Below are 12,393 nucleotides of genomic sequence, written 5' to 3'. Positions count from 1 at the left end.
ATGGGGCATCCGAGGGGATTTGCCTCCGTCGCGGGGAAAAATTACCCTTACACTGTCTGCTCCTTTGATCCTACAAGATCCGAAAGAATCCAAACCCAGGCAGTGAAAATTGTTAGATCAAAAATTGTTAGATGCACATTTTATTTTTTGATATGCCACTACCCATTTTGCCTCTAAAAAGTTTATCAACTTACACTGTCCATTTTTTTTCACAGAGTTGCCATCAAGGGATTTATTTGTCCGTCAGATGAGTGAAAATATTCACCTTCATGGCTTAAATCCCTTGTCCTTTATCAAGTCTTTAATGTGACATGGCTACCACCATGAATTGCTAACTCTTACTACACTCTGCAGACAGCCTTGCACCAAGCTCAGTCTGGTCGATATGATCTAATCTCGTGCCAACACACACGTGCAGCAGAGGCCCTGTTTGTAGGGCAGCCGCCCTCTCCTATGAAAGAGAATTCAGATTCCGATTACTGGCATTTTCTTCTATTTCTCAAACAAAAGGCAATCCAGTTGGACCTGGAACGACATAGGTTTGAACGGCCCAGATACGCTTACATATGGATTTGGGTTTTTTTTTTTAATAAATACAACACTGTAAATGTATTTTCCCTTCCCAATGAGTTTTTTTTTCCTTTTCTCTAGCTTACTTTTTTATACGAACACAGCATATATACATACAACAAACAAAATATGTGATAATCAACAGTGTTAATCAGGTGTTGATGCTGTCAGTAAGGCTTCCTGTCAACAGTAGGCTACAAGTTAGCAAAGTTTTGGGAGAGTCAAAAGTTACAAGTGGATTTTCAACTGGACGGGAGTTGGTATCACTAACCCCCATGTTGTTCAAAGATCAACTGCATATTAAAAGTTCACCTTACTGGATTTAAATTATATTTTACCAGTGAGTTCAGAATAAAGCAATGCATAAAAATACATCCTTAAGAGGCAGATAGATTTGAATTCAAATTTCTTCTTATTAATTACCCACTAACTTCATCCAATTTTACCCTAAGCAAGATAAATTGATTTCCCTTTTTTCCTTATCTGAAAAATGAAAAGGTTAATATATACATTTAAAGGGGTTTTTTAGTGTGTGTGAGGCAAAAGGGAGATAATAAAGGGAATGTCATTATGGAAATACTGAAGATACGTGTTCCTCAATTAAGAGATCACCCAGTGTGTTCTAACTTTAAAAAGTAAACTATAATCAATTTATACTAAAATTGCCTTCGTTAAACTTTGAGGAATTTCAGAATAAAGGAACAAAGGTGCTGGTAGGAAAATCAGCAATTAACTGTTGGCTTTATAAACTTTTATTTCACTTGCAAACTTAAGGACAGACAAACAAGTTAAAAAGTTACAAAAAGTTACAAAGACCACCCCCCCGAAATAAAGAAACCACTTGACCACAAAGAAAAAACAGCACTGTCACTGTGGTAGTTTTCTTGCAGCCGCTGTAACAAATTACCACAAATTTAATGAATTAAAACAACACAAAACCTCAAATTTATTATCTGATAGTTCTGGAAATTAGCAGCCTGGAAAAAAAAATGAAGAGAATTAAAATCCAGATGTTGGCAGGGCTGGCATCCCTTGGATGTGCTAGGAAAGAATCCTGTTCCCAGCCTCTCAGCTTCTAGAGGCTGCCGCATGGCTTGTGGCTGCTGCATCACCCCGGCTATGTGTTTCCATAGCCACTTCACACTGATCTGCCTCCCTCCTATAAGGACCCTGGTGATGACATCAGGTGCACCCGATATTCAGGATAATCTCACCTCAAGATCTTCCATTTATCGAATCCACAAAGTCCTTTTGCCATATAAGGTAACATTTACAAATTTCAGGGATCAGGAGTGGATATCTGGTGAGGGGAGCAGTTTTTCAGCCTGCCACAGTAAACGGTGCAAACACACTTACAATTCAGGTAACAGAGCACGTAAAGAACATTCCACTGAACCATGGAAATCAACAGATTACAAACCACTGATCCTTCAATGTTTCCTCCTCAGTAAAACTTGCCCTGACTCCCTTCAATAAATTGTGGACATTCGTGTTCAGGGTTGACTCCGTGTGTAAGAGTATGTATGGCAAACAACAAAAGAAATCTTGGTCGGGCGTCTACCGTGTGCCATGCACTGTTTAGGCACTGGGGATACAACAGGGAACAAATCAAAATTTCTGCCTTCATGGAACTCTCATTCTAGCAGAGGGAGAGCAGTGTTCCAGGAACTCTTTAAGCACCACCCGCAAGGTATGTCTTGGTTGAAAAGTAGTGCGATTCACACATTCTTTATTCCTCTACTTTAAAGATCTGGAAAATAGTAAACATCTGACTTCCAAGGTAACTGCCTGAAACAGACAAGAGCTGGCTCAAAAATGTTAGGACTTCCTGTGAAAAAATAAAATAACCTTACATCTGAAGAGGTGAGCTGTGAAATACTCTGGGCAAGGGTAGAAAAGAAAATTTCAAAATGTGTATGCATTCCAGAAGCAACAAAGAGTTGGCTGCAGATTAAATAGACTTCATTACGAGGAAAAGAAACTATGAGCGTCTTTGGTTTCCATTTTGTAACTCAGTTTAAGGTAAAAGAAGACTCCTAAGAGATGAAATGGAGTATTTGGGGTAAAGGTGCAAAAATGGCCTCATTTTTATTTTACATTACTTAATTTTAGTTTTAATTTAAATTTTAATTTAAATACCTTTTAATTTAAATACCTTATATGGCAAAAGGACTTTGTGGATTCGATAAATGGAAGATCTTGAGGTGAGATTATCCTGAATATCGGGTGCACCTGATGTCATCACCAGGGTCCTTATAGGAGGGAGGCAGATCAGTGTGAAGTGGCTATGGAAACACATAGCCGGGGTGATGCAGCAGCCACAAGCCATGCGGCAGCCTCTAGAAGCTGAGAGGCTGGGAACAGGATTCTCTCCTAGCACATCCAAGGGATGCCAGCCCTGCCAACATCTGGATTTTAATTCTCTTCATTTTTTTTTCCAGGATGCTAATTTCCAGAACTATCAGATAATAAATTTGTGGTTTTGTGTTGTTTTAATTTAAATTTTACATTACTTAAAACAGGAAAACAGAGAATCCTATGTCCTCTGGTTACTTGAAACTCACATTTGATTGATGTAAAATGGTTAACTGAAAAAAAAAAAAAAAAACACGGTAAAGGAAAAGATGAGAGGCTGACCCAATGGGATGATTAGCTTCTTGGTACAAAACAACTTAAGTTTATCATTACCTTTTATATCTTCCAATAACCCTTGTCCTCTTTCTCTTAATAGCCTCTCTCTCTTGAGCTTTCTCCTCTTATTTAGTGCTCCTTGATTGGGTTGTGTGTTGTTTTTTTGCCTTTTTTTTTTAACTTATCTGTATGAAATTATATAGAGAGGCATTAAGTAGCAGCTTAGCTATCCTCTGTGCCTCATCAAGAAACCAAAAAAGAACAACTGTGTTAAGCATATCAAGGTTAAGTTTTTCTAGAAAAAGTAAGTCCTCTTTCAAGGCCTCAAGAAAACCTTCACAGAGAGGAACTATAAAAAATATGCAGGGGGGCGCCTGTGTGGCTCAGTTGGTTAAGCGCCTTCAGCTCAGGTCATGATCTCAGGGTCCTCCAATTCAGCTCCCCATCAGGCTCCCTGCTTCTCCGTCTCCCTCTGCCACTCCCCCTGCTTGTGTGTGCTCTCTCTCTCTGTCAAATAAATAAATAAAATCTTGAAACACACACACACACACACACACACACACATACACACAGAATGAGCCACACTTGAAGGCAGCATGTCAGCAATCATCAGTGGAATCAGTACATGTATCAGGGTTTAATCGGAGAACCAAGACCACAATGACTAGTATGGAATGAGGGCTTCGTTTAGGGATTGAAACTTAATTGTGGGAGAAGCTGGGGAAAGAAAACTCCAGGGGGGGTAGCTGGAGAACCAGAGAATCATCCCTAACCAGGAACGACAGGGAGAGCTGGAGAAGAAGTCTACACCAGCCTGCTGTGTCTGGCTCTGCTGGTCAGGCACAAGTTGTTATAGGTCAGCTAGGTCAGAGGCAGGGGAAGAAATCTTGCCACCGCGCTGGAGAAATCAAGGGAAAACTAGAACCCATGAAGACCACCGGGACTCACAAAATCTCTACCTTCCGAATCTTATATGCATCTCTCCTGTGCCCAGCCTTCACCCAGAATCACACAAAGGCAATTCCAGCACAGTTTTCTCTCATGTATATAATTTATTTGATCTTATTTCCCATGACTATTATACATAAATTCTTATTTGATCCCCTTTCCTATCCTAACATCCTCCAAATCCTCCAAATGAATGCTTCCAGACGGTAATACATTTAAGAATAGCCTGGGAATCTTCTTAAAAAGTAGATTCCAATTCAGTAGGGCCGGGATGGTGCCTGAGATTCTGCATGTCTGACCTGCCCTGTCTTTACACAATCACATTTAATACACACAAGTGAAAATGCCATGGTGGCAGTTTTTACACTGTGTTCCGTTGAGCCCCAGCATCCCCAGGGGTCCCTGACAGCCCACAGGTTGGTGGGGGAAGGTCAGGTTTGGCCTACTCATCATCCGAGGCTGCTCCACTTTTGTCTGTTTCAGACACTGGAACTTCATGGAAAAATCTCATTTGCAGAAAAATATACATGATTTCCCTGGTTTCAAAAACAACAACAAAACCTAAAAATCTTTTGAATTTGAAGGCTCACAAACGTAATTGCAAAACTATCTCAGCATTGTTTCTAAAGAACAAAGTAGGGGCGCCTGGGTGGCACAGTGGTTAAGCGTCTGCCTTCAGCTCAGGGCGTGATCCCGGCATCATGGGATCGAGCCCCACCTCAGGCTCCTCCGCTATGAGCCTGCTTCTTCCTCTCCCACTCCCCCTGCTTGTGTTCCCTCTCTCACTGGCTGTCTCTATCTCTGTCAAATAAATATATAAAATTTTTTTTAAAAAATAAATAAAATAAAGAACATAGTAAATGAATACTCCATTCTGCTTATCTGCACTACATTATAAAACAAATTATAAAAACCAAATTTTCCTCAATCTTTAACTGATAGATTAATGATAGATTAACTGACTTCCCATCATAACCTTGAGCTAATCACTGAACTTCTCAGAGATTTTATTTCTGTTTCTATGTTCAAGGCAATTCAACAAATATTCATTGAGTGCTAAGCATGTTACAGATGCAGTGTCCAAGGAAACAAAAGGAATAAGTCACAGTTTCAGTCTACGAATGATTTGCTATTAGGAAGAATAAAATGATTTTACTATAAAACATGAGAGTGAGACAAGAACCATGAAAAGTAGAAATGTGAGCACCTGGGTGGCTCAGTGGGTTAAGTGTCTACCTCCAGCTCAGGTCATGATCCCAGGGTCCTGGGATGGAATCCCACATTAAGTTCCCTGCGGAGCAGGGAGCCTGCATCTCCGTCTGCCTCCCTCTCTCTGTCTTTCATGAATGAATGAATGAATGAATGAATGAATGAATAAATAAAATCTTAAAAGAAAAGAAAGAAAAGAACAAATGTTCAGGAGTTCAAGAGAGAAATTGTCTCTATTTGGGATGACCAGGGGCTCCTAGACCAGTGCTTCTGACAATGAGCATCTCCGTGCAGGGGTTCTAGGAGGCGGCCCTCACAGGTGGAGGACTGACCTTGGCAGCCCTCACAGCTGCAAGCTGTGAGCGTGATGAGCCACATGTAGTCCTTGTGGCTTCCCCACGGCACGGTTAGCCAGCGTGGGGTGTCCAGCAGCAGGGCATCCCTTTCAGCAGCCAGCGGCAGCATGCATTACTCTCGGTCACGGACAACGAGCCAACAGAACTGCTTGAGCTCGCGTCCTAAGTAGTGCAGGTGGTCAGCAGGCAGCCTAAGTATCCTTAATGAGCGGTAGGTGGGAATGGGGTAGGGAGTCAGGCAAAAGTCTTGGCAGCACCACCGAGGCTGTGACTCTGAATCTCTGCCTTCACATGTTTATAATACTTCTGTGGGTTTATGGCTAATTTGCTCCCTTTTGTGATTCACACTAGCTTCAGGTGATGGCCCTAAAATGCAGCCACATTCTAAAAATTAGAACTTCAGGGTTATTTTGAAATTCTGAGATGGAAAAGTTTAACTAGATTCAAAATCTATTCGCAGATTAAAAATAATTTCAATGTTTCATCTCTGAAGGAAAAAAAAAAGGAAGAGTTGCTTTAAATACAGTTTCAACTGTTATAAATGCTTTACTTGAATGGTTTAAAATGGCCTTAATGTTTAAAATCATATTCTTGTGTGAACAAAATTTTTCTTTGATGGTGACTGTCAGGAAAAATGAAGAAATCATTATCCAAAAGTATGAATCAGAAATTAAATATAGCCATTAAAACCTAATATTAATGTTATGTTCAGGGAAGCAATATAAGTTTCTCATTAAAAACGCTACAGGGTTTTATTTGAAAACTTTAAGTATACCCGATATACAATATACTCGGCATACAATTACATCATATAAAATAAATATAATTGATCTTTTCACTAAACATGATACAAATGTCTCCAGATCCCCTCCTGTTTACTCCAGTGTATTACACATTATAATTTCATAATTTTTTAATGTAGTCCATAGTGTTAAAAATAAAATGGTCATAAAGGACTATTTTTGAGAGTAAAGGTTAAGAATGCACATTTCTTTGGGGTCGGAAAGACACAAAGGAATCTTGCAGCTCTAATGCCCTGTATCAAAATTGGCTGACACTATCACGAAAGATATTGACCACGAGACCCCTAGATGACGACGAGAGCCCTAGATGAGGACAATCCTCTAACTCCACGTCTGAGGCCGAATCATCCGAAGCAAATGATGGTAAGTAGCAGCGAATACTTGTTCCCTCACATTATCAGTCCTCCTCTGAAAGATTGCCTTCACTGAGTTCTTTAAATGTTACAGATTCAAAACTGCGTCTTACAGAGATGCATTCGTCTGGGACGACACATCTGAGGCGGTCTGGAGGGGAAGGCAGGGAAGAAAAGCAGTGTTCTGGTGCAAGTCAGAGAGAAAGAATGAAGGCCTAGCAGAAGGGCAGAGAGTAGGGGCGCCTGGGTGGCACAGCGGTTAAGCGTCTGCTTTCGGCTCAGGGCGTGATCCCGGCGTTATGGGATCGAGCCCCACATCAGGCTCCTCTGCTAGGAGCCTGCTTCTTCTTCTCCCACTCCCCCTGCTTTGTGTTCCCTCTCTCGCTGGCTGTCTCTATCTCTGTCAAATAAATAAATAAAATCTTTAAAAAAAAAAAAGAGTGGAGAGTAGACACAGAGAAGAGAGAATCAGTTCTTGAAGCCCTTTGCAGACAAAATCTCTTGATGGTTGAAAGGACGATAAAATTGAATTAAGAGAAAAAGAAGAGCTGGCATAAGGAGGATGAATGTTGAATTAAGTCCCGGGGCACCACAATACAGAGCATTCCGTGAAAAGAGCAAAATACTGATTCGAAGTAAGAGGAGAAACATCTTCAACTATACAGTATAATTTTCAAACAGAAAAAAAAAACTGAATTGCTAGTAATAGTAATAGTAATTCAGACAATAATAATTCTGCTAATGGTTTTTGAGATTCAGAAAGTGTTTTACATGTTTTTGTTCTCTTCCTTTGGACAAGCTTGTAAGTCTGATGACTTTGTTGGCTGTACGCAAAGCCCAGGGATCAACTCCTATAGGCCACATATAAAGGCACTGAGAAATTTGTTGGACTGAAATATGCTTTTAAAAATAACTTTTTCATGCCTGAATTTTTTTTCCATTTGTGGTATTTTCTTAAAATGATTTTTCCTTTTAAATATAGCAAATATTCAAGGTAATAATATTGGCTCTGAACAAATAACACAGTACTTAGAAAAAATGTATTCGTGAGTCTCTTTACAAAGTACTTCTGTCAATCATTGCCTCCATGAACTAAGAATTAAACAGTTATGTTAGCTTTTGTGTTATAGACAAAAGTAAAAATAATTCACTAGCCTGCTGAATATTAGTCGTGGGGAAAACAGTAAAATAAAATCTTAAGAAAGCATATTCAAGCTCTTGATTGCATTGCAAATGTGATGACTAAGTGTGAACACAAGTCCGGCAATACTGAACTTTCATCTTTCTTGATGGTGTGATGATAATGACACGGAAGGAAGCATCTTTCAATTTGCATTCTTGACCAGGACAAATGAGTACACTGAGGCAAAATATCATGATCCCTATCAAAGCCTTTTCTCTCTAGGGGCTTATACTGTCATAGAGAAAAGCGAATGTAAATTCCTCATAAATTGCAGACACATTACATACTTCATATGACTTTAAAGAAGCAAGAAATACTTTTTTTGTTGAAATTGTAGCCTGATCATTACAATCTTCTTTTTCATGTATTATACTACTCAAAGAGATAATTGTGCTTTCTTTGTTAAAAAAAAAAAGCATGGAACAAGACAAAAATTACCTTCTGTGACTGTGTAATAGTTTTGCCATTCTCAACTATTGAAGTAGGTCACAGAGCTGGGAGGAAATGGACAAGGAGGCTGGTAACTGATCAATTTAATCTAATAGTCTATTGATTATTTAACCAATTTAATTTTGTTTGGGATATGATTACTCACCAGAAAAGTTAAATCAAAGTAGAAAAAACATCTGTAATTAAAATTTAGGAGAAAACTGGGAGAGGGGTGTCATCTTTTGTTGTTTTATTTTTTATTTACTTACAATTTACATGTAATAAATTGCATAGATTTTAGGTTTGTGGAGTTTCGAGAAATTCAACCATACATTAACTGAAATGCAAACACATATCACTGTGCTCAAAAGAGCCTCATATTTAGTCTGTTATTATTATTTTCTTGAAATTCTCAATAACTTTATCTTTGAGTTTGTGTTCTGTAAGTCGAGTCTGATTGGACAAAGGGGCAACGGTGTGCATCTGCTGTTCTTTGTCGCCCCATTCACACATGGGCTTTACAATGCCCCACCGGGACAGAACTCCAGAGGAGAAATAATGACTGAGGGTTCAGGGAGACTCAGTGTGAGGTAAGCATGTCACCTCTAGGAATGAATACACATGGGCACCACTAGCTTCCAAAGTCACACTTTCCATTCCAGTCAGAACTTGCTTCAAACACAGACAGAAAGCAAAGGGGTTCTAGGAAACACTCATGACCGAGGAGCCCTAACATATTTTTTGCTAGCTGTGTTACTTCCCTGTGTTGGTCGATCACTTACGCTGAAAATGATGATATAAAGGTAAGGGAAGATATGGCAGAGCATAACCCAGAGTTCCTTTACCCTTCAGACTTCACTCATCATTAAGCAGAAGGGCAGAGCATTGGCAGAATGTTCGTATATCAGGCCATGAAATAAAAAGTTTTATGAGTTTTGTGAAGCACTGTGAAAGTGTTCGGATAAGAACAAAATACATATGTATGCATGAGCCACAAAATATGAATTGTGTAATTTCAGTTATTCCGCATACAAGATAAATGTTCTTACATTTGCATTTAAAACTAGCATTGCACAATATAAGGATGAACAATAAATTTTAACATTTAATATTAAATTTAAATATAACGATTTTAATTTTTAATTTTTCTTTGTTGAGAACAACATTGAATAACAAATTAAAAATGCCATCACAATTCAAAAGGCTTTGGAAGGAAGAAAAAGCTTTATATCTTATTACCTTTAATGACATTTTTTCCTGCTTTATGAACAATGCCCCCCATTTTCATTTTGCACTGGGCTATTCAAATAATGTGGCCAACCCTGCTGTATATAAATGGAATCTTACAATGTGCCTTCCTCGTGTCTTTTTTTTCTTTTTAGGTCAATATAAGCTATTACGAGATTCATCCATGTTATTATGTGTGGCAGCAGTTTATTTCCCCCATGGTTCAGCAACATTTCATTATATGACTACCATTTCCCCTGTTGATGGACGTTTGTATTATTTCAAGTTCAGAGCTGTTAAGAATAAAGGTGCCAGGGGTGCCTGGGTGGCTCAGTGGGTTAAACATCTTCCTTCAGCTCAGGTCAAGATATCAGGGTCCTGGGAGCAAGCTCCGTATCAGGCTCCCTGCTCAGCATGGAGCCTGCTTCTCATTCTGCCTCTTTCCCCACTCGTGCCCACTCACTCACTCTCTCTTTCTCTCAAATAAATACATAAAATGTTTTTTAAAAAGAATAAATATGCCATGAACATGCTTGTATAGGTCTTTTTGTGAATGTATGTTTCATTTCTCCTAAGTAATAACTAGCAGTAGAATTCCTAGATCATAAAAAAAATTGTGACAGATGCAGAAGAAAACCATTTGACAAAATAGTAAAAAAGATTATTTATACTCCTTCCTATCATTCTGATTTTTAAAACATTAACATTTTTCCTTATTTGTTTCAGATTCCCTCTTTTAAGGAATAAAATATTAGAAACAACTGAGATTCCATCCCAGCTAATTTTCCAACATCCCCAGATGTAACATGAAACTGAAGTTCGATTGTATCATTCCAAGCTCATTTTATGCAAGTTTGTAATCCATAAACTATGTATACATTTTTAAATGCTATAGAATTTATGTAGAAGTTGTATCACAATTATCATTCTGTAGTTTGCTTTTTTCCAACATTACTGAGAGTTAGCCATTTTGGTAACTTTCTTTGCTTCTTTATCTTTTCTTTCAGCTAAACCCTTCAGGGTAACACTAAACCAGAGTTTATTTATTTATTTCTCTACTGACAATTTGGCTGATCCCACATTTATCATTTTTACTTTTACAAACAACACATATAGTGCCTTAGATACAAGAGGTGCATAATAAACATCGATGGGTTACCCAGAATATACAGACATACCTTATAAGTTATTGATTATTTTTAAATAGCTTTATTTATTTATTTATTCTGAGTCTATGTTATTTGGTATCATAGTGGAAGTGATACAATGTAGCTCTCGAAATAGAAAAATAGGCGGAAAGAGTGCGGTGGGCATTCAGCTGACCCATGCCCACCGTGCCCTTCAAATACAGTGAATCAACTATCTGAACTCCAGTGGGCAGTTCTCAGTGGAATGTAAATTAGCACAACCATTTTGGAGGGTAATTTTATGATTTTCAATAAAGTCAAAGTGTACATACCTTCTCAGGAAGAGAGATTTAGAGGTCAGCTGGATAGAGCTAGACGGTATAGCATAATGCCAAACTTTGGATTTTAGCCTATGGGTAACTATGTGACATAAAGTTATTGGCAAAAAAGAAGTAAGTTAAGAAAGAGCAAAAAGTTGAAGCAAACTTAATCCTAATATGTTGTCATGTCCACATACCATTTGTACTATTAGTTACGTAATATTTATCTTTAAAATTCATTCATTTTAAAGCTTGGCAATAATTTATGTGAAATTACAAGCTAGACATGCTTTTCATAGCTTTCCCAACATATTAAAACAAATATGGAACTATAAAAATAAAAATGGCTCCCATCTTTTGCACGACTGGAGTACACAACCACACTATAGTGAAAAGCTTTGTCTTGTCACTTATTAGATATGTGACGTGTGCCAATGACCTAATGTCCCTATGCTTCAGTTCCCTCATCTGTGAAATGGAGATGATACCTAGTGTTCAAAGGTGTTATGATGTTTACTTGATTACAAAACTGCAGGCCCGGCTCTTCCAGGGAAGATGGTGGAATAGGAGGACCCTAGGCTCACCGTGTCCCATGGACACAACTAGAGAACCCTCACAGCAGGTGTAAACAAGTCCAAACTGCAGCCCCAGTGCTGGGCACGTGGTAAGCACGAGCAAACATTCCCTCCTCCATGCACACTCACTCAGTTCCTTCGATTAAAGATTAAGCATTAAAGCAAATGTTTGCACCCATGTTCTCTATCTGATCCTGTAATGTATCTGTTCAGTGACAAATCCATTATTTTGACAATTTGCTGTATGTTTTTAAATGAAAATAATTTTAAAGGAAGGCTTACAAAAGAAGAAACATTTACACATAATTTTTTTTTCAATGCATTGCCCTTAAGTACATGTATAATTTGCTTTATTTCAGCATTGTTTTTTATTTACGGGGATAACATTCAGAAGCAATTGTTGCCTCCAAATGTATTTCCTTAATTTATTCAGCAGAGGAACAAAAGCTAGGTCATTTTTATGGTACTATATGCTATTTTAATTCTCAGTTCACTGAGAATTCCATAGATGGAAGATAATCCCTCGTGATTAATGCTCAGTTTGGGGGTAGACTATAGAAGGAAGCTCTCAGAAAGAATCTAGGAGAAAATGAATTATAGCCCCATGGCTTGAGGTAATTTTGTGAGTTTTAGCATGCATATATAAGCTCAAGAAAAGAAAC

Source organism: Ailuropoda melanoleuca, chromosome 5 (assembly GCF_002007445.2).
Source record: "Ailuropoda melanoleuca isolate Jingjing chromosome 5, ASM200744v2, whole genome shotgun sequence".
Classification (NCBI taxonomy): domain Eukaryota; kingdom Metazoa; phylum Chordata; class Mammalia; order Carnivora; family Ursidae; genus Ailuropoda; species Ailuropoda melanoleuca.
The sequence above is the reverse complement of the archived record's forward strand: the minus strand, read 5'-3'. Positions refer to the sequence as shown.